The sequence below is a fragment of the Dromaius novaehollandiae genome, chromosome 4, assembly GCF_036370855.1.
Source record: "Dromaius novaehollandiae isolate bDroNov1 chromosome 4, bDroNov1.hap1, whole genome shotgun sequence".
NCBI lineage: Eukaryota > Metazoa > Chordata > Aves > Casuariiformes > Dromaiidae > Dromaius > Dromaius novaehollandiae.
Window position 1 is genome coordinate 27,708,351 of NC_088101.1, and position 26,700 is coordinate 27,735,050.

Below are 26,700 nucleotides of genomic sequence, written 5' to 3' on the forward strand. Positions count from 1 at the left end.
GACACTGATTTAAATGCTTCAGCATGGGATTAGGAGACTAATTTTAATAACCATTTTAAAATAAATCATGTCAATATTTATGATGATATATTGTAAAATGCTGTTACTTTGTTTAAGAGGCTTTCATCTGGATAGGAAATAATTTAGTCCAGGCAGATTTTCTTTCCCTTTACAGTAGATTTCTCTAAGTGGAAGGAGCTGATTAGGGAAGGGCCCTGACGTGCAGAGGGGAGGTTACCAAGCCTGAAATGTGAAAGACTTTAAGTGACACAGAACAATAGACTGATTAAACACACAAAAAGAATGGTGGTCCTTGAAAGCAATCCTCAAATTAATCATTGCTTTTGGAGTTGAAGCTTTTCCCCTCTGTGCCGAAGCCTGCCCTGCGCAGCCGGGGCTGGGAAGGGCGCGGGTGCTCGCTCGGCGCCGGGGCAGGAGAGGCGCCTGTGGCTGGCCGGGCTCTGCACCGCGCCACCGTGCCCGCTCCCCTCTCCCCGTCTCGGCTGCCCACAGCGATGGGGCGAGAGCGTCCCAGGCCCGCCGCCAGCACAGCCCATGAGGCAGCCGTGGCTCAGAGCTCGCCGCCGCCGCCGGCCCGCGCAGCAAACGGGCCTCCCGGGACCTGGGGCACCTTTCTTCTCAGTTGCCTTTTCCTTCCAGGCAGACCCCAGCGCTGTAAGCATGAGGCCGTAGCAGAAGCAACGCTTCTGTTTGGAGACGCGTTGCCGTCTACGCACCAGCCGGCGGGGCCGTAACAGATCAGCAACCTGGAGCTGACTCGCCGCGGCCTCCTTCGGCGTGAGAGGCTTGGTACCTAGCTAGTGTGCGTAGCTGAGGCTGCTCACCGGGCAGCGTACAGGCTGCGGGGCAGCCCTTGTATCCCTGCCGTGATCAGAGCTCCTCTGGCTTCTCTGAGCTTTTGAACTAGTTTTTTGCGTTTGAGTGTTTAGCTAACTAAGTCCTGCGTGGGTCAGCTGAACTGCAGGCCCCATTTGCCGCAGCCTGTCAGCGTTGCTGTGCGTTATTCAGCATTACTCCAGTCAGCAGTAACTGTTGGTAGCGGGCAACTCTCCTTCCAGCTACCCTGTATAATTTTTATGAGGAACCAGGTCTATACTTTTCATGAGAAACTTCTAATTTCTTGGGTTTTGTCTGTGATGAAACAGAACATTCAAATCACGTATGGAACATAACGCCCTCTCTCTGAACAGCCCAGAAGACCTGTTTCAAAGGAGAGGAAAAAAAGGGCTAAATGCTTACTTTAAAACATGTTAACATAAGCTCAGTCATCCCAAGGCTTCCAGCACCATGATGGGAGAAGGTAATGAGGTCAGGGGTTGCTTTTTTTAACGTTCTGAAGACTGACTTTGAGAACTGAGGAAAAGTAAATAAAGGATTATTTATTAAATGAAGAACGGATTATCCATTAAAGGATAAATCTTGCTGGCTTTACATGTACAAATAGTTCCCATTGACTATGAACAAGTCAAATTCTTGCATAAGACATTTATAACTTTTATGTAACTGTATAAAACCTCATATATTCTGTATGCTCTGGGTTTAAGAAGCATGCGCCAGTTAGCTGGTTGGATAGGTGTATAATAAAACAAAATAGGCTCATTTTTACTAGAGTTATCTTCAAAGACAAGTTTAAACAAGAAAACTTCATCTCTATTTAACCATGAGGCAAATTTATCCAGGAAAATATACAGATAACCAAGCAAACTTCACTGGAGAGTCTCAATTGCTGTGAGAAGAGGGCAGCTGGGAAAAGGAGAGGAGGACCAAGCAAAGCATGAAAACATTCAAAAGATATTTAAATGGAGAGTTTTGCCTCCTCCCGCACATTCCTCAAAATCTTTCGGAACATGGAGCAAGGCTAACCCTGGAATGCTCCTTGCTGGATAACGGTAATCTTTATTATAAGACACTACAACTTCATTTCAAAATAATTTTCTTCCAGCCAGCCAGCTGTAGTTACTCAAGGTAGATTAACCAGAACATGATTGTTTTCAGCCCCTAGTCAACAACACCAGCTAAATACCATAATTATACAGGATGCCAATACGGATAATATTAACCATCAACTTAGAGATACTCCTAACTAATCCCAACTGTCACATCTCTGGGCTGAGCTTTTCCAGCGTACAAGTGCAATGTAACTGAGGGAATTGGGAAGAATGAGGCACTCCTGTCATCCACTGCATGGAAGATGCGTGGATTAATACCCACAAAGATATTGCTTGCAGTGCAAGTGCTCAGCTCCTGCCCAGACTCATGGAAGCAGCTTCTCTGTCAGCTGTATATGACATTTGTACTCGGTAACTGTTTGTGCCTCAAGTATGTCTGGTATTAAGTCATTTGGCAGTTTGCAGAGCATTTAACTGATGTTATGAGCCATACACTAGATGCTAAAACTGTTCTCATCATCTTTCATCTTTATTAATTCAGTTAAGAATCATCCTGCTATGTTTCCCATAGTTTATCTTAGGAATGTGTAAATAATGGCCTTTCATTAGAAAAGAGGGAAGCATTCAGCCTCCTATTTTAATTTTTTTCAGAGGAACAGCTGAATCCAAGAGGAAGATTTGGATTTTTTCCCCTGTTTCTTTGAAAACTCAGTTACAGAAATTCAGGAGAACAGACTTGAATCACCACTAGACAAGTGCATTGCGTACTGCTCTGGAGTAACTCACAGACATTCTTTTCCCTGTGGTGAGATATTTTGAAATCCCTCATTTTTGTCTGAATGGCAAATGCCAAAACCTCAGTGTTTTTCATGAGGAGGAATTCTTGTCTTCTGGCCAGCTCAGTTAGCTTCACAGCAAGAAATGGGAAGTTAAGGATAAGGCAAAGGGAGGATTTCCACATTCATGTGGAAGCAGACAGCAGTTGCTTTCAGTCCTTTGACCTCCTCTAGCACTGAGATATCAAGCATTAGAATCATGATACTGTACAGAAAGTTATCAAATTAACTAATTCCTCAGGGCTTTGACTGTATTATCTATAATTTCTCTCTGAAGATAGTTTAGTTAAGCTTAGTCATTCATCATCTGCGACTAAAGATCATGCCAGGAAATTGTCACAGCAGGTATCAAGTATTCCGTGCTAACTCTTTAGAAGAAGAAGAAGAAAAAAGAGTGAAATGCTGTGTTCTCTCAATGTTCAAGTTGAAATGTATTTCCTTTCTTGATCACAGAGCATGCTGCTGTGGTACAACCTGTCACCCATAATCTGGGTTCAGTCTTCAGCGTGATCTATGTTTGTGCTGTAACTTTTGCAGATTCTCTGTTTTATATTAATGTCACAATATGGCAATTTTTATCCAGCTAAAATTTTTGACTGGCCTGTGCATTGCATCTTTTCCATGACTGCAGTCCTCCCTTGCACTGATCCCTCAGAATGTGGTTGCCAAGATCATGGTGCTAGGCCATGGTTTTGACTGCGTCCTCCTTCCCTCTGTGTCCCTTCTCTATCTGCTTGTCTTCAGCCCAAGGGCCCTTCCTTACTGCTTTGCTGTTCGCTATAACGATTCACTGTCATCCTTGTCGTGGAGTCTATAATGCCAGGCCCCAGGGCTGACTTGTTATTTTGTCAGACAAGCTCTTCTTAACTGTGCATGGGCATCGCAATCTCCAAACATCCAGCAAGTGACTTTGTTGGTGTCTTTCAAACTTTTGTTAATGTATTATCAGTCCACCTGCTTGGAATGGTGCTGTTGCGGATGCGATGAGCAGTATTGTTTCGACATTTCTGTGTGCTTCACTGCCTGTCTGCAGTTATCACTCGTCTCCTGCAGCTTGCAGTAGGTTTGGCCCCTCTCCTTGCTCTGCGTGTGTGTGCGCGCCACCCAGCACGGAGCGTATGGGTTCCTGAGCAGGCTCCCTTACAGGGTGCTCTTGGGAGATCTGCTCTGCTGGGGCCAAGCACCAGTGCTCCTCTGCCTCCCATGAGCCTCATCAGTTGCCTTTGGCTCCTCAGTCCTTCCCTCCTCCTAACAGGTGGGCATGTAAGCATGACCCACAAAGTCATCCAAACGCTATAAGGCTTCTGATTCTCACATACCTTGCTGTGTCCCAATATAGCTTTATAGAAAGCAGTCCTGGAAATCCTGCATTTTCCTAAAGGGAGTGATGAGCAATATGTCCAACTTTTTGTCTAGGAATGTTTTTTCTCTATAGTTGACCACAGCCTTCAGTTAACTAGGTCTGTCAGGTGCTTTCTTTCCTAGCTAATTTGTGGTGGATTTATCTGTCCCACCACATGTTTTTAGGTGATTTGATAATAGAAATTGGAATGTGTTTAAATGCAAGCAAAATACATATTGTGTGTATTGTAAATTGAATCAGCCAAGAGAATGTATTCTAAACTGGATGCATTGGAAATTAAAATTAAAAAAAATTACCTTGTTCTTGTCAAAGAATATTTCAGATTACAATCCCTTTCTTGCCACTGAGGAGTGCCGAAGTTTATATTGTTGTTAGATCTGACTATCCCAAAGGAAAAGAAAAGAAAGGAATGGTACTAGGTTCCAGTTATTTGGATCAAGTTACAGTGATGAGAGTTAAATTACACTGTTGACTTGTAAGCTTGCTTTTAAGAAAGTGACGTTCTCTAATCAATGTTAGCTGGGTATCTACATGCCAGTTCTCTCAGTCCTTAGGATGCTATCTGACTGAGACTCAATTTACACAGAATTTTACTGTGAAGCTTAGGGTTACAGTGCACTCTACAATTAGTTTGTATTCACCATCTAACCTGAAATGAACTGCAATGGGGAAGCGATGATGCAGAAAGAGCAAACCAATTCACAAGGGTAAAAGACAGAAGGAAGTGCCTATCCTCCATATAACCTGTGGGACGGTATGCCGTGAGAGTCATTTTCTTCAGAAAGGTGTCCTTCCAAGGTGAAAATTACCTGGAAAGAGGTAGGGAAAGTTCCCTGTGAGATCTTCCTACAGACTAGTGCTGCCCACACTGCTACGATGAGGTGCCCGGCAGCCTGTGACCCTGTTCACCTATGTGCCGGTGGACTGAAATGGGCCAGATGCTCAACCTCCTGAGTCAGATAGGAAGCTCTTCCTATGGAAAGGAAAAGAGAGCAAGGTTTTGCCTCTCTAATTAGCCCCTGAATAATCATCACTCTCCTGCCTCCTATTCCCTTCTTGACATTGCCTGCTGTGCAGTGTAGCAGTGAAGAGAGTAACTGTGCATGTCATGTCCGTCTTCCGTTTCCTTTTCCCCTGCAGAGAGCCCTGTCACAGGCATCACTCTGGGGTGAAATGCTCAGCCCCTCATTAATGTTGGGATTGTGTCTATCCCTGCACTGGCCAGGCAGTGGCCTGGGTGGGACTGAGACAGCAGGCCTCCAGGTCCTCCTAACTGCCAGGTTATTACAGTATTATTCCAGCTTCCTGTTTTGTCCGTCTCTAGTGACTGCTTTCCATTTCTGGTGGTTTGAATCATTTGCTTTTAAAATTGATTCCATTAAAACAAGAATTAAGTTTTTTACAATGGCTTTGTGGTAATGCAGTTCTAAATGGAGATGTGTCTGTGAACCATTGCAGTCTAACAGAATGATGTTTCCTTGGAATTATCCCTCAGTTCATCTGTGACCTAAAATAATAAAGAGCATCAAGCATGTTTTGATGGGTTACATCTGCATCTGATTTCTTTGTTAGCTGATTTAGCATGTTAAATTTGTATTGACACCTTGCAGCTTATTCTGTGTTATGCTCCATGAACACAACATGCAGTTTTCTAGTGCTAACAACAATTTCGTAGTGCTAGTAAAGTCCAAGTTGACATGCACAGTGCTATGTAAAGCCAAGCCAATCAAAACTGTCTTCCAAGAGAAGGAGGAAAAAATCTCCATGGTTTATTACACCCCATTAACCTTCCTAACCATAGCAGCTAGTTCTGAGGAATTCTTAACCTAAAATTCACCCCATTCATCTTAGTCCTTTTTCACACATTGGAGTATTATTATTATTATTCGATACCATTAGTGATGTGTCTGTCACTGGAGTCTGTAATTCTTCTAGTGGGAAGTTTAGAAGGGCAGAAAATTTCTAGTTCAATGGATAGTTTCAGCCATTTTCCAGGCTAATGTAAGAGAAATGAATGATGGACTGTTTGTCTTTGGAAAAGTTATGGATCCTTCTAGAGAGGGAAGTGTTTTTGAAGCCTTTGTGTTTGAAGTCCCACCTGGAACAGATGAGGGAAACATACATATCAAGAGGTGCAAACCTGGAGGTGAAAAGGACTGACAGAAATCAGAAGCGCTCTGGAAAAACTCTCAGAAATGAAACTGGAAGTACAAGCCATTTCTCATGTTGGCCAAGAGAGATGAAACTCTGGATGGAATGAGTTGCTTATATGCGCTTGGCTTCCAGGACTGACTTCCAGCATAAACACAGCTTGATTACGATATCTGCTTGATCAGCGCTTGAGTCCTGGTTTCTTTTTACCTTCACACGGTTTCATGTTGTGTAACAGGACTCACGCCCCAAATCTGTCCTACATCCCTGGTTAACCGAAACTCAGGCTCTGGAATTCAGTCAAATGAGTGAGAAGCTCTTTGAGGTGGGCACAAAGCACTCGGAGGCACTGTGCAGAAGCTGGGAGCGGGTTAAACTTGCTGTCATACCTACACCAACGGTGCTTGAATTTGGCAGCTGCCCAGGATTAGGCCTCTCCTATCGAGAAAGGCAAGAACTTTCCTGGAGTCATGAAATACTCCGTGGAAACAAATCAGTCCCAAGAAAAGTGATTTTTATTCTTGAACTCATTAGACTGTAAGGGCTGGATTCAGCTTGATACTGAAGGCTATGCAGATCTGGGTCTCAAGCGGTGTCATTTATTTGACACAGTTAAAAGCAACAATTCTAGCTGCAATTCAGAGCATGAAAAATAGTTTCCATTGGATTCCTGTAGTTTTGACTTCATCACTTGAGTTACAATGATTTCTTGTTGTGCCTGAACAGAGTCCACAGGCTCTGCAATTTACTGCTTCCTGCAACAGTCTGACACAGTCCCCTGTGGGAAAAAAATAAGTTAAACAGAGAACTTTTTCCCCTTAAGGAATTATATTGATCTTGCAGATGCTAAGTTGACTTACTGTGTTTTTCCTTAGAGCACTTGGCTGCAGATCCACTTAAGAGTAAATATAAGAGCCTTATCATCTCATTTCTCCTTAAACCTAAGCATTATAATCTCTATCAGTCACCGACATGCAATTATTTTCTTTTAAAGATGACATTTAGTTGTATGAGACAGCTCTTCAATGTTTGCTAAATTCTGCATCATTATTTCCCAACTATGATAACTATTTCATTTCTCTCAAAAATCTATACCTTATACACAGTGTGAATTTCAAGTGCAGTATATAGAAAATATAAATATTTAAATATACGATATGGTTTACATTGTTCTTCACTGGAGTGTCTCCTCTTGTTTCAAAAACCACAAGAGTGTAGCTTAAGTAGCCCACTCGAGAAGGCAAATTCATCATGTGTCTACTTCAAGGCTCTCTTGTTGTTTAAGGCCTGGATTGTGGTAAATAATCCACAGACCTTAATAGGAGGCAGTGCTGACTCGCATTCCTTTTGGAAGAGCACCAGTTTGCTCCTCTTTGTATCCTCCTCCTCTCTTTCACCCCTGCCCCATCTCATTTTCTCTGCGATGGGAATGAAGAGTTTCTTTCATTTCTGGAGGCTTCTGGTTTGTTTGACATAGACCTTGATGGTTTTATTTCAGCTTTCCTGGGTTCCTTAAGAAGAAGAGATTTCCATGTTCTGCAGCTAGCTGTATGAGTTTCCAAAATGAGAATGACTCTTGGCACCTGCCCCTAAACTCCATGTTCTTACCCAGCGTGAAAGTGTTGTCTTCATATTTTCATAAAAGATGAGGAAGCTTCTCATAGGTGTCCTGCCTGTGAAGCTTTTCTCTCGTTCAGACTAAGACATGTGTGTCCACATGAAGTAATAAAGAATGCGTGCCCATTAGCTTGACCTCTGCCAGGTAGTATGCCATGATTTTTCTGTCTTGAGGTAATCTTGTGGACATTGTCAGATGAGCTGTGATAAGAAACAAAATTTCCATAATTCAGTATTACTTTATTTGGATTTAAAGTTTGAGAATTGACCCCTTGTGCTAGGTACCATAAACATGTAGTAAGAGAGGCGGTTTTGGTCGCAGAGGCTTACAGTTTTAGCCTGTTGTAGGAGACCAAGAAGTTGATACAACAAACAAATAGGCAATATCGCAGGGAGAGAAAATGCATGGGGAGACATAGGGGTTGTGAATCTAACATTGTACTCTCTGATCTGTTGTTGAGTAGTTGATGCATATGGACTGCGCAGCTTGAAGGCAAAATACACAGCCGTTGTGCTTCCTCTAAAGCTCGGGGTGTTTACCATCCAGGGTTACTCTTTTAAATCTGCTAATTGATTGGTTTTTTCTGACTTATTTTCACACTGTGCTAGGGTGATTTTATTCCATTGGCAGTTTTACCACAATTCAGCAAAAGCAAATAACCCTTGCTTTCATTCTGCAGAGCTCCTGTGGCTGACAGAAAATGACCCTGACAGGCAAGTGTTATATTTCCACAGTGAAAGAGACTACGTTTAGGGCAAAAGATTTTAATTTCCCTTAGTAAATAAAGAAAAAAAACCTTTTAATCTCTGACACTGTGTTTTACAGGTAATTGATTTACAAAATTGACTTTGCTTCCTCTTTCTGGGCTAGGAAGCAATAGTACCACCCCCCCTACAATTCTAAAATTCGCCACAGAGATGTTGCAAGCAGAGAGAGCCAGGAAAAGGGAGAGAGTGTGTAAAATACCTATTAAATCAGACATCACATTTCTCTATAATGGTGGATTACCACAATCATTTTCCTTTCCTTCACAGAGCACAAGGGATATAATACTTATGAGAATTATATCCCAGCCCTTCAAATGCTAGTTAGCCTATTATAGAGTTTAATCAGAAATGATATTTGTTGGACTGCACAAGTCACAGACAGCCACTGGGCATTACTGTGGAATGCAGGAGTAAAGGAAAGTCCTTGTTCATATTTGGCTTTGATAATTGGACAGCCTGAAGGGATGTAATGGGCCTGGCTCAGGCTTTGGTGACACGGAGGTTCACCTAGCAGTCCCCTTGCTTGTGCACTTGTGTTGAGGGCAGGCACAGATGCAGACGTTGTCTTTTTTTTTCTTTCTGCCCCATCCTCGTGTGGAGCTCTGAGGACAGCCAGCTCAAAGATAGTGGTGCAAGGCGATGGCTCTCCCCAAGCTGGGCACTTCCTTTGCGTTGCTGGGCAAGAACTTCAGAGAGGGAGGAGGGAAAGGGCAAAGTCTTTCAATTTAAGCAAAGAAGAAAAATCTAGTATTTAATGCAGAATCTGTGCTAACACTACTGCATTTTTATTTCAGTGCACGTGTGTTTAAGGTCTCACAATGACCTTTTGGCTTTCGACAGAGGCTCACTTCTGATGCTTCTAAATGTGCTCGTGCAGACAAAGCTACATGCTGTCTTTTTCTCTAGGAGTCTTAGATATGTGTTAAAGATGCACCAATGTGTTTTGGAAAGAGAAAGGAAAATCTGGGCATGTAGGTCGTGAAGAAGAGACCTCAGAACAAATCTAATAGATTGTTTGATGCAATCTTGTGAGAAAGTCTTCAGCGTTTTTTGGTTTTAATCTGTTATACTTATTCAGAGCTGAGGTGTTGAGCAAGAGGGGGACTTCTGAGGGGAAGAGGAGTAAGTGATCTCCATTTCCATCTGAAATCACAAAACGGGCATTTTGAAGAATTTTTCTGAGCAATTGGCAGGAACAACTTACAGGACAAGGAAATGTAAAGCAATTTCACTACCTCTATCATGTGCCTCCCATGAACACTACTAGAAATTTTGATGCATTTTCCCATGACCCTTAGTGGGTGCAGATGATTATGGGATACAGCACCACGGCAAGTAATTGCATTTCTTTTCGAGTCCCAAGTGGTAAAAGACTGTGGGATCTGTTCCTACTCACTCAGGTCATAGTCACAGTGGGCAAATCTTTTTTTTGCAGTTTTAACTCTGTTGAATTCCTAAAAGGAAAGCACATAATTGAGTTGAATTGGGGTAGTAGTTTCTGATACATATAAGCCCAGGAGATTCCCTCAATTATGTGGGAAAAATGCCTTTTGAGAAGATTGTCTCTGAGAAGATGAATATTTTGTAAGAGTAAAAAGCACAAAAGACAAAGCGTATTTGAGGTCTGTGGTGTTTTTCAGTTTGTGTTCTTTCTCAGAGGAGCCTTTTGCTAGTTAGAGAAACTGGTTGGTGCCTGCATAACATCAGTTTTGCAGTTTTCTCTGACACCTTATCCAAGTTGCCATGACAACTGTGGCCTTAGAGGAGTTCACTTTATGGATGGACAAATGATTTGATCATTGAAGATGCGTGCTAAGCTCAGAGGGTGGTTGGTTGACATTTGTTTAATTGAGTCTCCTGACAGAGGCTGGAAAACCCTGAGCAGGAGAGGATGCCATCCAGGGCACGTAAGAACACCGAAATAGGCCAAATATTTGAATCTGACCTTCCTGCATCTGGTGGAGCTTTAGGTTTTAGTGCACAGTGTCTTTAAAACACTTTTGCAATTTCCTGATCCTAAACCTGGTAAATCTATTCCTGTGCAATACTGTAACACAGCCTTAAGGTCCCAGGAGATAAGACAGCTACTACCAGAAGTGGGTTTTTTGAATTATAATAAGCTAGATTCTACAGCTTACTTCACATCCAGTTAATAGAAAAAAAAAAAAAAAGAAAAGAGATGATAAATGAATGAGAACACAGCCCCCTTAGTTTAACAGAAAACATTACAATTCTGTACCTGAATGAGATTGCTGGCGCACTTCATTCATGAACACCAGCCCCGAATGGTGTGCTAGTGCTGCTGATTTTGAAATGCCGGTTGAAAAGGAGACAGAGATGTTCCTGCTTAAAGAGACTGGAGTTTCCTGGTGTGTGCATAGTGCCAGTTGGTGCCAGGAACAGCAGATCTTTCACTTGCAGAAGGGGTTTAATGACTTAATGAACCTGCTGTACTGAATCAGTCAAAAAATGAGCAATTAAGGTTGCAGAAAAACACAGTGACTTCTGATAAGAAATACTTGTTTACTGGACTTCATTTATTTTATGGGCTGTGATAGATCATGACTTTCACATTATATATGAGGATAATTACCAGAATTTTGGTAGAGCAGACATGTCTCTATTCTCTGGGAAAGGTTCGTGTATATGTAGAATAAATGCTGGTTTATTTACATGATGTCCCTCAAGAATACTGAAAAGCCTAAGGATGTTTTGCCCAAGTATTGTCCCTCTCCGAATTTATTTCCACAAACATATAAATATACTATGGGCTATAACATCTACGAGAAGATTAATAACCATAATTGTAAGGCAAAAAATATTTTTTTGCACTGGGACTGTAGGAAGACAGTCTGTTGGCTGGAACAGAGACTTGGCATGTTTGGGTTGTATTGCTTGTTTTGTATTACTGTGTATTACTTGTGTAAAGTAGTACAAAATATTATTTTTGCTTTTCATTTGTCATATATGTTAAAAATATTGCATGCAAGAAAGCTGGGGATGGCAATGGAAGTTATGGGCATATACAGGCAAAATTAGCAGACTTAGAGTATGCTAATAGAAGTGAAAGTGCTGGCTTAGGTACTTAGAGTATGATGCTATCCTGCAATGTAAATGGTATGTTTACGAGGCATGTGACATTTAACATTTATAGCTGAGAAGTACAGGAACCTCTATGTATTCTTATATTTATCCATATGGTGGAGACTGGATATAAAGCTCTTTGCAAAGTAAGGCAAAAGTATTTTAGTATATCATGAAAGTCAGACTCAACTAATCACCAACAGCTTCTTAACGTAAGTAAAGTTACATATATAAATGGGTTTGAAATTTCGCACTTACGGTCACATCCTCCCCTTGTGTATGGCAAAATAGATTCCTCATGTCCAGTTGAGCTGGAACAATTTATAGTATCTGGCAGCTCAGCTATATACATTTTAAGTATTTAACTTCAGAAAGCCAAAATATTTAAAAATCTGCAAAATATTGTTTTCAGAGCAAGGGAAATAAAGTTATATATTACAAAAAATCAACTCCGACATGCCGCAGTTTCAGTTCTAGTGTGAGCCCTAAAAACCTGGCCTATATTTCTTAACTGGTTTGCAACCACAAGCCAGCTTTCAAGGGGAACACCCTGCTCTCCATGGGGAAGGATTTATGATTTTCTTCAGGATGTATGAAACGCGTTGATTTTGGCTGGATTTCAGGAAACAAAAGGGGGGGCAGAGTCTGCATTCATTTACACCCCTTTCAATCTGTTTGTTGTCAACCAAGTTTTAATGACAATAAACCAAGGCAAAATACGGGCTAAAGAAGGGGAACTGTGTGCTTTGTAATAACGGACCAAAAAAAGTCGCTGACCCTTCTGCGAGAGGAAGCTGCTGGTGCTGGCACAGCTCGCAAAAAGAGGGCTGCCGCAGAAACGGGGAGCGGCAGATTCAGCCATCCCCCAGGAAGGGCCTTTCCTCTGCATCCTGCGTTCTTTTCTCTTTGACCTACTGAAATGATCTGTTGTAATGCAATGAGAACTAAGTTGTTGCAAATAGAGGAAATCAGTTGTGTTTCTAAAATTCATGTGTATGCAGACAAGTAGCTGCATTCCTGGGATAAGCAGGAACTTAGGAAGCTGAGCTGCATGAATGGACATTTATGCATTTTGAGGGAAGCTGTTTGAAACTGTGTTTTTAAGAACTCAGAAAATTGCGTGGTATCCTGTCAGTTTAAGCAAAGGTTCCCCACTATTCTATGTCACTTATAGTTTAGTGTTCCCTAACACGTGGTGATTTTTCTGTAATAAAAGTCGGGCGGGGGGAGGATCACTACCTAAAATAAGCAGTTTATGAGCCAGCTCCGTAGCTTGCTCCCATGCCCTTTGCACGCCTCCTGCGTGAGGGAATTCCTCGGTCCCGCCGAGCCAAAGTAGCCTGTCCTCCGCAGCACCCTCTCACGGAGGGAGCGCGCCCGGGACCTAGCTGAGACTGGGCAGGGATACTTAAACTGCCAGTGAACTCTGCCAAGCCCCAGCTGCTGAGGCAGCCCTTGGGAGGGTGTTGCAGCTGAACGCAATTTTGAACAGTCGGAGGCAGCTCTGCGTTGCTGAGCGGGGTCCCAGCAAGCCCTGAATGGGATGAGACGTCCTGAGACGCCTGCACATTCTTGTTGCTGCGCTTGCTTCTTGCTGCAGGAGGTGATGCCTCAGTATCAAGGCCCTAATATGTTATCAATAGCTTCAAAAAAGAGTGACAGGCTTTGCTGGATGGGAGCGAAGACCCTTGGCTATCATCAAAACATATCTGCGTTTTGTAAGCGGAGCAATAACTTAATAATATGCTGGAAGTAACAGGTATTGCCTAGGAGGCTGAAAGTGAGACCTGAACTAGTGAGCTGTATTCCACCTGGGACCTGTGAGAGCCTTGAGGTCATTGACAAAGATGTCTTGACTTGAAACCATAAACTTTCTTTGGGATATGCTCTGCACTTGAATAATCAAGTATGAAATGATTTATTGACATTCTGTGTAGATAGAAGACTCAGTCAAGGAAACAAGTACGCTATTGAAATAGGTTTCTTTTTGATGGAAATGAAAATAAAATGCTTGGCTTGTTTCGTATCATGATGTAGCTTGCAACCTTCCCCATGTCCTCGGAGAGAGAGGGTTCATATATGCTGCAAATGTATAATGTTAACTAGCATTACGTTTTTCACATAGTATCTAACACATACACGTTGTGGTCCTCATTACTGCTCAACAAAAAGCTTTCACAGCCTAAAATTAATTAAAAAACAGAGCTGCAATGCAGCAGCATGTCCTTGTGAAACTGGGAAATCACCACTAGAAATGTTAGCCACAACAAATTAAAAATCTGATAATGTTGCCATACTAAGTTGCTCATATCTTTCTTCCTTCTCACCTACTAATATGCCTAAATATATAGCAAAATATTAAAGCGTAATTATACAGTATACGCTTGACTGGAAAACTTTCCCTCACCTGTGGTATATGTCTAGCTGCTTTGTTAATATTGCCAATCAGGTACAATTTAAAATCAACAGAGAAAGTTATTCCAGAACCTACACAGAAGGTCACAAACTCCCTTTGAAAGCCCTGATACTTCCTTTTGTTCACTCTTACGTATCTGATTACAAATTACTAAATCCTACTGCCATTTGAGAACTTTTAGATTCTAATCAGTCCTTTGATGAATGTACAACACAATAATGCAGATGAGTGATGTCACCTCTTATGCATACAGCAGCATGCAGGAACTAAAACGTGGAGAAACTATTCAAAAGTACGGGGACCTTGGTGATCTAGGAGCTTCCTTTGCAGTCAATCCTGACCGTAAATTGTTGTCTAAGTTTAAAAAAAAGAATCATGTAAAATACAAAATGTTCTGCTTAGCACATGAACAGTTGGCTTTATGATGATAGGATTGGATGAGATTCTGGGATAAGGAAATACTACAGAAATTCACTGGAATAAATGAAAAGGAATTATAAGTAAGTGTCAGTAATGCCAGTAAATTGAGAATTTCTTCTTTAGCATTTAGGAATTGGGTAACTTCCCAGCACTTTGTTCTACAGTAAAAAAGACTTTTTATCAAATGAAACCTAGAGAAGTATCGAAACAATTTTTCATGAAATTAAAGGTAAACAATGTGGTCAGGCATTAATAAATAAATAAAAATTCTTAGAAGGCATTTTCTTAAAAGGTAGTGAAACCAAGTCGGTTAGGTAAAAACCATCTCTATAAACATCATGGCATGTCTTTTTTTTTTTTTTTTTTTTTTAAACCGCAGGTGAAACGTTCATAGATTCTTTTTTAGGTTAACAAATTCAGTATTTGTGTTGGCTATCAAAACTTTGTAAAACTACTCTTTAAACTGAAAACTGCATTGAAAGAACATGAGGATGGTGCTATGAATTCACCCAAGGGAAGAATGCAGAGGACTGGCTCTCTGGTACCTCTTCAACACCCACTGAGGTCCCAGTAGGGATAATGTCTGTCTATGCTTATGTATTCTCTAAGTATAGATTTTTTTTGCCCATATGGTTTTGCATTATAACGTCAATACTCTTTTAAAGTGGCTTATGACCTTGACTTATTTTAAAATGCACACCATTAAAACAGAATAATTGGGGGATTTCCTGGGAAGAGGATTTTATTGCTGCTTTGCACTGCTTATGGGTATTTGTGTGTGCTGCTCTTCTGAGGCTACCCAGGAAACTGATAACAAGAAGAGGGACCAAAGCAAAGGTTCTGCAATGACATGTGGAACTAAGGAAAGGATTCTTTGTAGGAGTGTTACAAGAATTAATTTTTTCTCATTTTAAAGAAATAGCATTCTAATTGGCAGCAATATTCAGGTGAAAAAATGGAAGGAGGAGCTGAAACCCAGAGAGAAAACTAAATATTCTGTGACCACTGTTAGTGTTTTCTCATCTGAAAGTCGATGCATGCCCTGTCGGTACTTAAATTTTAGTAGTGTCTTGGGTAAAAAGAAATAATTACTTTGTTAGACGATACCTCATCCTTGTCCTCCCTGCAGTCCAGAAAGTGCCTCTGCAGATATGACCTTTGATTGCTGGGAACTGAAAGCAGCTATCTTACAGTAACCTTCCTCGTTTTCCCCACCGGGGACTGCTGACAGTTCCAGTCCTTTAGGCTGATGTATTGAAAAAAGACTCTTTTTTGGGTGAAAGTTGTTCAGGTATCTTTGACATACCATATGGATTCTTTGGCCTCGGAGATAGTCAATGCTGCTTATTGGTGTAAAGTACGATTAAACAATCTGCAGTGCTGATATCAAACTGACAATGGTGGAGGGAGATAGAAAGTGGAAAAATGCTAAACCGCTTGTAAGTTTGTCACCATAGCTGACTAGGTCTTAGGTAAGGATAGGGTACTGGCTGTGATCATAGTTATGCTTGTAGTTTAGTTAACTGTCAGTTCAAGAACTAGAAACTAGCTTCTGTGCGGATGTAAATTAAGCTATATCCTTTTTTTTGCTACCGTATTCTTTCTGTGTATATATATATTTATACAACTCTGCCTATGCTGTTTTATCTGGGAAGTTCCTTATATAAACCTAGTGCTTTTCCCAGCTGAAAATAGGTTCTCTTTGTAGTGTGTCACTTTTCATTATCATGGGGAGCTGTCTTTTCAACACTTAAGCATGTCATGTCACCACAAGATTAACATTTTAAACAGTAGGACATTGCTTTTAACAGCAAAAGTCACTATTACTTACATACTTGGTTTCCTTGTTGAGTGTAATATGGAAAGTCGCTATCCTCTAACTGGGCAAATTTCTTTCAACTGAGGTTGAACTAAACATGGGCAGTAACATGGTATCAATTCATTTCATTCCCTCTCCTTCCTCTTCTTCCATCATGTCTAATACATCTGACGCACATCAAAAGATCCTTGGCATAAGGTAAGCTGTTAGAAGTCTCAAGTATTTCCAGTATATGATGGAGTCTGAAACATTGGAAGAGGTCACCTTGAATCTGCAGACATATGGAAAAGGCAGGCCTGCTAGCCTTGATGGCTTTCCTTTATACTTCTTAGGCTATAAAGAGAGGCATTACTATTGCTTGCAAAGTTTTTTTTTTTTTTTTTTTTTTTTTTTAATGATCAAGAACAGAAGAAAAGGATTTAAAATTGTTAATATACTGCTTGAGTGCTTAGCCATTTATATTTATAGTAATTGCTTCTGGAAAAAAAAATCTTTTCCTGCCATCATGTAGGAAAAATAAAGGCTGATTGAATTAAGTCTGGGAACCAGTTTGATTAGAAATTGAAGCGAATCTCCTGAGACTGTAGAAGCCTGGTTCATTTGTGACATTCCTTCCATACTCTGATGGGCTCTAGTGCCTGATACTGAATGATAAGAAGTGCTGGGTTCTGAAAACAGCTGTTGTGGGTTTGGTAGTTTGGAACTACATTTTCAGAGCTCAATCTAGACCATAAATATATGCAAATGAGTGCAAACAGCTTATTTTGAAATTTTTCATTAGAGACATTAGAATTCCACCTTTCACTTTTTGAAAGGAAAGCAAGAAGAATAGATAGTGCCACTATTCCAGTGACTGATACTGTAGGAAATGTGTGTAATAGGTAATCTTTTATATATATGCCTTTTAATAGGCACTTGGAGGAACTACATGTTGTTTTTTTGGTATTTTCAGTTTGCTGAACTGTAGCCCGATGCCATTCTCCTGGGATGCTGCAAGTATTGGTTTAGAGTCCGATTTTAAAAAACATTTCTGTTCCACATTCTTGATAACACAAGTCAGGCGTTTAAGTACCTAAAAAACTGTGGCCCCCATTTCCAGCTTCTCCATTGCTCATTAAAGCTTGTAAGAGACATTTGGCATTAATTGCGTAGTGGTGCTGGAGCTCTTCTTCACCCCTAGCACGGTTCCCAGTGCAAACTTGAAAATGAGTTTCTTGAGGCACTTAGTGGACCACAACTTATGAGCTGAAAGCAGCAAAATCCTTTGGTTACTAAATGTAGTATCTTACTTCACTTCCCCACTTTCTTGCTACTGTTACTTCCAATCATCCTATTTAAATTAGCGCAACCCCTTGGGCCCTCCCTGGTGTAATGCCAGCTCTGGATCCAAAAGAAGAGTCGTGTGTTGGTTCCCAGACCTGAGGCTTGTGAAGGTGGTGGTAAATGTTTCTCAACCCATAGCAGTATTAACCTTCCTACAGCAGTGCAGAGGCAGAAAAACTGCTCAGAGACAACAGAGTCTAAGTAGCTACCAAAGATTATAGGATTTCTGGTATTTTTGCCTGTTTTGTGGGACATAGACAAAATTAGAAAAGGCAGGTAGAATTGCTGCATCAAATGGTAGTGGAAGGCACTGAAAGAAAGAGGAACAATTACGCATTTATGAAACATAGGGTAAGAAAGGAGTTTCTCCTCTACCAGTCTTGAAAATGGATACTCTGCTTTTGCATATTTTTAAATAGAAAAATGAAGGTTTTTTCCCCACATATTGGTGATTGTAGAGATCCTTCTTTTTTTTAACAGAAGTTGTGTAATGCCAAACACATTTCACAGGTAGCTCTATTTTCCAAGCACTCTTTGAAAGAGACAAATTAACAATGATTATAGTTTTATATAATATATAATTATCTATTATTTACAGAATAAAGAGTGAACAGTGAAAGTAGAGGTCATGCCATAGCATGCAGTGCATGAAGAGTCAGAGAAGAGTACTTTTTATGTGGCCTCCTCTTTCATCATGCGGAAATTGTGGGAAAATATTTCTAAAACACAGTCTTAATGGGCATTATATTTCAAACTAAATTTAATAGAGCAGACAGTGCAACAACTAATTAACATTGACTTAAAAATACCTTTTTTGTAACAGTTAATCATAGTAGAGTCTTGTTGAACACAATTTTGGGGAGCTATTTTTTATTACATTTGACATATTATAGAATATATGTCAGATAGTATTGAATAATGTAAATTCTTCCCCCATTTTGGAAAAGAGCTTTCAACAACTTCAGTGTGATGGAATGATATTTGATACTTTTGCAGCAGTTGCAAAATGCAATTAGCCAAACAAAAATGTGAAAAGAATTAGTTGTTTCCATGCATAAGGTGGGCAGAAAGAATTTGCATACAAAAATTTGTGAAAATATACATAAAAATGTTGTGTAGCACGGAAGCGTAATGCGTACAAACTGTATGTGGAATTCTGAAAAATCATTTTATAACTTGGTTTCCTTAAAGCAACTTCATCCTATTATACCAGGATGATAAACTAAAGGCAAATCTATGTACCTTCTGCCTTAGCAACACATCACTTCTACAAAAAAGGGGCAATCCAAACCAGTTAAATTATAAATGTTTACAACTCATTGATCTTAAAAAATATAGAATTAAATAATTACATTCAGGAAGTAAATGCAATAAAAAGCTGATGAGTTATGAGGTTCATATGAAGGTTACGTGGCATTTTCCAAACATTTTCATGCCCCAAATTTGTGGAACTGATGAGGGGAAAGAAGGAAAGAGGGTGGAGCATAGCTGATGTTTCAGTACCTTCCTGTGCAGTCCTCTGCGGCTGCTGTTTGGTTGGGTTGCGTGTTTGGTCAGGGCTGCTGCATGGCTCCACGCTCACTTGGACACCGGGCCCAATGCATTCTTGTGTGTGCTCAACGCTATTATGTCTGTTTGTTAAAACCTGCAGAGTACCCTGTATAGCTTAAAGAGCAAAAATGATTTTTACTGGGTTTTATGGAAACAATTTCAGTTTCCGACTGAGAAAATGGAAAGGGTTCATTTATCGCTGGAGAATGAGCAGCTGCAGGAGAAGCGAGTAAGCTGGGAAGGTCAGGAGCAGGAGGTTGGCCTGGCAGAGGAAAGGGAGGCAGGAGGAAGCAGGAGAAAGCATCAGGTGGAGAAGTGTGGAAAAGCAACAGCGACATGAGTATAAATGGAGCAAGAAGTGCAATTGAACATACTGTTTTCCTTTGCTTTATATACTCTGTAAGCAGAGCAGTCCATATGCAGACAGTTATAGCACTGGGCACTTTAGGTTACATTAAGGTAGCAGGCAAGCTTTGCTCACCATGGTTTATAGTAGCAGCTGAACCCCCTGGAAGGATAAATGATATAGTTTGTGATGTGACTCATGCAGGAAAACAGATACTCAGTAATGTGCTATAATGCAAGTGACAAAAAGACAAAATAGAGTCAAGGAGCAGTGACAGCAGACATCATGTACTTTCTGTCTTCTGGATATTGTTTATCATATTACTATTATCATTATTATTTTGTTAATGTTATCCTATCACCTAGTGACAAAAACTCAAGGCCTGGAGCCAGGATCTTAGACAAAACAGGATTTTTGTCTAGGGTTTTTGCCATAAGCATTACGAGCGTAACGCTTAGGGTAGCTTCTTCCTTTGTTGGTTATTAAATTGTTGCTGCGAATGAAGATAATGATAACAACAAGGAGAAACGCACACCATGCTGGGACTAATTTCCTGCCGCACCACGAGTGAGCTACTTACCTACCTTCAGCGGCTGTGAGGGTGTTCTTAGGTAGAAGGATCTGAATTAAGAGCGTGGTTGGAGTGACCTTCCGAACTGCACTGTGAACACTGAGAAGACAGATGCTTCATCTAAGACTTCAGAGTGCACAGCTTTACTGCATACTGAAAAACGAGAATATAAGAAAATAGATCTGAAAGGGCTGGTTGACATTCAGATTGAGTACCAGTATTGATTTGCTGTGGAGATGTCAGTTTTGTGGTGAAGTTAAAAACGTCCAAGCTTACCATCTTAATCTACATTTCACTGCCTTTTCTCTTCCTGTGTTTTTATTTATTAAATTACACTAAAAGGTGCCAGAGCAAATCACTTATGAAAATGAGGTGCCCTTGTTTTTCCAGTAAATGATTAATAAAAAAAGACTATCACTTGCAGTTTTATGCAGAACCTTGGGATGTGCTTTTGTCATATTTTTCTATGAGCCTTTTGTTAATACTTTTGTAGGCAGACTTGAGAACTCTGAGAATTAGATAATGTTACATCAGTAAAAATGTTTCTTGAAAAAGACATAGATATTAGGAACATTTCTACTGGAAATTACATTCGGTCATTTTTTTCCCATTAGATCATACTTCCATGGAATTCCTAGAGTCTTATTAGAAGATCCTGCTGGCTCTTGGACTGTGACTGCAGAATGGCCCTTATGTTTGTTAGTAACTTGTATTGGAAGCAGAGGGCTTCTGAGCTTTTCAGCTGTAATTCAACAACATTAGTCTTAGGCTGGAGAGTGAAAATTTATTTACTGAAAGTAAAATATTTGTTTTGGCTAAAGTGCAATTTTTGGCAGTGGTACCTGTGCCTTTTAGGTCAAATTTTGGTAGTAGATTAGTAAGCCTATGACTACAAACAGCTAATTTAATAAAAGTTAAGGACTGTAGTCTGATCTCATTTCTTTTGGTGTAAATCCAGAGTATTTTGCTGAAACCCATTGCCAGCTGACTAAACTTTCTGTTTTCAGGGTCTACAGGTATACATAGTACTCAGTGTTATCAGCCCAGAATAGGTGTATACTTAGATTTTCTCATTATCATAGAAAGTAAAGACAGAACAGCTGGCCCACTTTGTAATTAACTATGAGTGTAATGACAACGCAGCAGTCCTAAGTAGGTGACAACCTCCTGTTACTGACGTGGCAATTAGCTAGATGAATAATAACTAGTAACTTTAACAGTAACAATAATAATGTATTCTATCTTTGAAATCTCAGGCAAAAGTCAAAATAATCATAAAATATCCTGAAGAAAGTATTCGTAGCCCTTTTAAGCAGAAAATCTGGATCTAAGAGGTTAAACAACCCGTCCAGCACTTCTGCATAAAATGGAGATGAAACTCATGTGGACCAGTGATGAATTTATGCCAAGTGCCTAGTGTTACTTGCAACTTTTAGATCAAACTTTGCTGTACCTATACTTAAAAGCCTGTGGAGGTAATCAAACCAAGACTGAGTACTTCGCTCACCTACAAGATGAGCGTCTTTTATGTACTACATAGGAGATTAGCACAATAAAGAACCATTGCTTCCTTGCACGCAAAAATATTTTCTGCTTGTATGTAATGTGGTATCTTTTTCCTTTTCCATTTATTTTCTAGGTTGTAACTATCTTCATGCTTTCTTTTCCAAGAGGACAGCTGCTGACAAGAGACAGGGTTCCTGTAGAACAGTCATCCTTCTATCTGGCCTTCGACAGCTCAGAGAAGACAGCAATTGTAAGTTCTGAGTCCCCAAGAGTTTATTCTCCGTGTTTTCCAGGAGACTGTGTAGGTGATAAATGCTGAGATTTCACATAGTGGTCACCTGCTAGAGAGGTGTAATTACCTAGGTCCTGAGCCATGCGGAGCTCATTTCACTCTGCAGAATTGCAGTCTCATCCTGAGAATTAACACAAACATTTTACTTGCTCCAGATTTTCACCTCTCTTTTAAGCATCCTAGCTGTTCAGCCAGAATTCCAGTTTTGACTCACTAAATTGAGACATTGGAAACTGCAGCTAGATCCTTCAACTTAACAGAATAAACCTCCTGTGGAGGCTCTGGGCATGCTGCACAGAAAATATTAGCACTCTAATTTAGGTTTTTCAAGATCAGATGTAGATGCCTAAATTTAGCAACTAAGCCTAAAAGTTCTGGTTTATACTTTTAGATCCGGCCTATGCTCTAAGATGTCAGAAGTGATTTAAGCAGCTATTAGGTCTGCAACAAATTGCAGTGGAAAGTTCAACAGAGTGTAGAGAAGTCAACGTTCAGATTATACAAGGTACCAGGGACCACTTGCATAACAAACCTGTCAATGATTTATAAAGTGTACAGGCAGAGTACCAAGGGAAGTCTCACTCAAAACAATTGGTTACTCATTACCACATTGTTTCGGTGATCTTCTCATCTTACTGAATCTGCTGGATAGCAGACAAGACCTTCTCATCTCTTTAGCACCCATTTATTCTCAGACAACTTTGTTGCCCTCTCTATAAATGAATGCCAACTTTCTTATAAGAAGTATAAGATTGCCTGCAGAAGTAAGATGTCTGTTTTATTTGAATGTTCTTTGGGAAATGGTTTAGAGAGCATCCATATCAAACAATTTCTACACTGAAGTATTTGTACCTCGAAGAGTTAGGTCAAGGGTTTTGGATCAAAGCCTAGCTGAGATTCAGAGACTGCATACATCATGGGGCCCAGGGAGAGAAGCATTAAATTTCTTCCTTAAAATTGGCTGTTAAATGCAAACGCATCATCTTTTATGTTATATAAAATTTAAGTTGAGTGTCCTGTATTTTCCTGAGGCAGCAAACTGTTGAACAGACTGCCCTTCATTTCAAGGTCTTTGGATTAGGCTCTTGATGAATTCATTAAACTATTTATTCATTATAGGTGGTGAAAAGTATATAACCTTTCTGGGAGGGAAGTGGTCTGTTCCATAAATCTTGCCCTGTAAATTAAAGATGTGCTAGAGTGAAATACCTGGATCCAAGAGTGCTGTAACTTGAGCAAGGCAACTGTTCATAATAGTAGCTTTGGGAAGGAAGCTACTCACAGTGGAACGGATGAACCTTACAAAGTGCTGGGATGGTCTGAAAAATCAGGTTGTGCTGGACCAGGGAAAAAGTAAATTCCAGAATAGAGGTCTCTCAGGGAGAATGCCCTGCCAGAATTTCTCTTTTGCTATATATTGAGCTCCTGTCTGAGCATGACCTCAGATCAAAAACAGAGTGCACCAGCACTGCACTAGGGAAGAGGCATAACATGTAGGAAAGCTTTGGATTATATTCTGAGAGGTCATCTCATACAATTTGTATCCTTTAGGATAGGCGTTCATGGAATGCTCTTCCTAGTTACTTGCTCTGTTTAATACTGAGTTTGTTGCTTTCTGTAGTATTTGTAGCTCCTCGTGAATATAAAACTGGTTCCAGCATTGAAAGCACAGCAGTAGTCTAAGGAAGAGTTAACGTGCCAGTGATTTCCACAAATCCGTGTTGGCCAGAAACGTATAAAGGAGCAGTGTCTTTCTCACTGTTGTTTTCAGGCCAGCTACTATCAGGTGGCAGCTAAGTACTTAGCCAGATCCACATCCTGTGATGTCAGGTGACAAACAGCAGGCACATACTCCTATGCAGAAGGGTCAGGTATAGTCTTTGCCTTATCTTGCAAGCGGTTTTCCCAACATGCCAGTACTACTTTGGCTTTATATGGATTATACTCCACCTATATCCTATAAGTAAAATACCAGTCAGTCCCAAACTTAATCTGTGACTTCAAAAAATCCCAGCCCTCTACTTGCATTTTCAAGACTTCACTTCTTCAATTTTTTTTTTCTTTGAAATGAACAGTTAAGCTTTATGCACTTTGATTCTAAACACAACGGTGCTGCAGACAGCTCCTAGGCACCATTTTCTGACCACTGTCTTAGTTGCGGCTTGTTCATGGGCTCACTGGCACGGGGAATTGGCCATAACTGGCTTACTGCACAGCACTTGATAGAGCAGCCTGAGGCCAGTGAAGAAGATTTTATGGCAATGGCAGCCTTACAGCATCTCAGTTGTTTTCTCAATCATTGGACACAGTCCAGTCACAAACATGTTAAAATACTAATGTAATCTCTGTTTGTGGAAAAATAAATATCCCGTCTAAGGCCTAACTAAGTCCTGCTCAGTGCAGACTGACCGAGGTGTGAGCCAGATCAATTAGGGGGAAAAATATTATCCTCATATAATGGATCATGTGACAGTTGTACTGCATTAAATCTATAGTTCTACATTTGAGTACCAATTCATGATGCAACCAGTTTGTTTAAATCTATTAAGTGATACGTTCTTACGTTAAGACTTTCTCTCCCTACCCTCCCCTAGTCATTGATTTTTGATCCGGTGGAGCCAATTCTGCTTTCTGGAAAGCTGAAAAGATTCTCAGGAGCCTTCGAAGCTACTGTAGACAAAGGGGCTATAGTGGGTCACTTACTAGACACAAGGTACTTTTGTTATAGTCTAATACAGATTCAAAATAAGAGCCACCTTTTAAAATTTTAGCATGACAAGTCATGTGCAGCCACAAATCATGCAGTTGTCATCAAGGTCTTAAAAACCAGACTATTTGGAAAAAAAATACACTGAAGCAGTGAAAGCACACTGCGAGAGAAGGAGAGGAAAACCCACAAAGGTGAAAGAGGAAATTAGTGCACTACTTCTTAGAACCCTTTAAAATCTCTCTTCTATGTCTGAAATACTAAATACTGGGCTGCAAAAATGTAGCCTTCATGCAAGAATGTACTACTTCCTTCAGCATAAACAGCACTGCTTTAAAGCAAAAGTTTGTCAGTGCGTGAATTATATTCTTGTGGTGCAAGCGAACACTTTGTGCTATTGTAGCAATTTCCCTTAGTAAAATGCAGAGTGGTGAATCTTTTGAAGTTGCTCCTAAACATGTAATATTTAGCTTGAGAAGCAATAGTGAGGAAATGAACATGATAAGAGCTCATTCAGTAACAGCCCTAAATTGATTATTTCCTTCCTTATGTAAACTTATCAGTCCGCCCTTTGGGCTCGCTTCCGAATACCAGCTCAGCACAAGAGTCTTATCACAAGGAAATGGAATGTAAAAGCCCTGACAATTTTGATAAGGCACGTACTTTGGTTATGATCCTTTCTCCCCCTCCTCCCTTTTAAATAATTCAGCTGCACTAAAATGAGAGATGCCTTTCTTCTTTGGCTTTCGCATACATATAGTTTGTGGTTATTCTAGTCATAATAAACCCTAGTTATTCTGCTGTTTTCTCAGAATGTTCTTAAGTAAGGAGACTGTAAGATACTATGTCAGTTATAAACAGTCTTGGGGTGGAGTGGCATTGTGTAGTGAACAGATTATTTCTGAATTTTTAGAGACCCTCTAAGCGTTTTGGAAACACTAAACGTTCTCACTGGGAAGGATACTGTAGGCAGCTAAGACTCCCTGTTTTTATTTCCCGTCTGTAGTCTTGCACTTACCCATCCATCATGATGTGGTTCTGGCATCTGCAAGTGAAACTGGGCTAAATAAAGATCCAACAGTTCACAGTAAAAAAGCCAAAGAAGCGAATTGAAGAAACTACCACGCAAACACCAAAGCACACATGTACACATGTGTATGGGAAAAGAAAACTCACACACAAGCTCTACCTGCCCAGTCACCACATCCTAAAACTTCACTGAACTAGCAGCCAGAAACACAGGAAGGAAGCCCAAAATACAAAGTTAACTTCATTCGCTTGTCCCAGTAAAGTGATAATGTAAGAGTGTACGTAACAGGTTTTGTGGTTCATTGCATTCCAGGACAGCAAAGCCTGATAAAAGTGCTCAAATGACAGCACTGTTATTGTTTGAGATGTGATGACATACTCCTTAAGCAAATGTTATAGGCAGCAAATCCATGACCCAGTAAAATACACTCCAGACCATCAAAGTAGTTCTACGGCTTGATGAAATCCACTTGTCTCAAGCAAGAATGACCTAAAACTCTTTAGAGGAATGAAAAAGTGTGGTGGAATTCAGAAGAATGTTTTTTAAGCAAACAGTGACATACCAAACTGGAGTGCAACTTTTTCAGTGAAACCTAAAACTAAGCCAAACTTACCTGATTTATTTTTTCCACAGAAACTCAAATCTTGAGTCAAGTTTCATGCAAATTAGGGAAAAGTTTTGAGTGAAACTGGACTGACATATGATTTTGATTGGCTACTTAGCAATATCTCCTCTAAATGTCTTTCCAACACAAACCAGAAAAAGCTCAGTAATGCATATCATCAAAACAACAACATAAATCAAGAGAGGACTTAATCCTGACTCTGTCAAAGTTAATGGCAAAGATCCCATTCATTTCAATAGGGGTAGGCGTTCTGCAAAATTTTGCATGATCCTCTACATGCTGAAGCCCCCAGACTTCTTCACAAGACATCCTAAATGCTTACCATTGAAGAAAAGGCCTATTGTGATGGTAAATACACTTGGTGA

At 40.3% G+C, this 26,700-nt stretch overlaps 1 long non-coding RNA gene across 1 annotated transcript in view; it reads left to right on the forward strand.

Moving 5' to 3' along the window:
- Positions 1-26,700, forward strand: part of LOC112996808 (uncharacterized) — a 269,650-nt gene that overhangs the window by 189,619 nt on the left and 53,331 nt on the right. Inside the window, exon 6 of the long non-coding RNA XR_010388946.1 lies at positions 21,815-21,931. This is a non-coding gene — a long non-coding RNA (uncharacterized LOC112996808). The remainder of the gene's footprint in view (positions 1-21,814; positions 21,932-26,700) is intronic.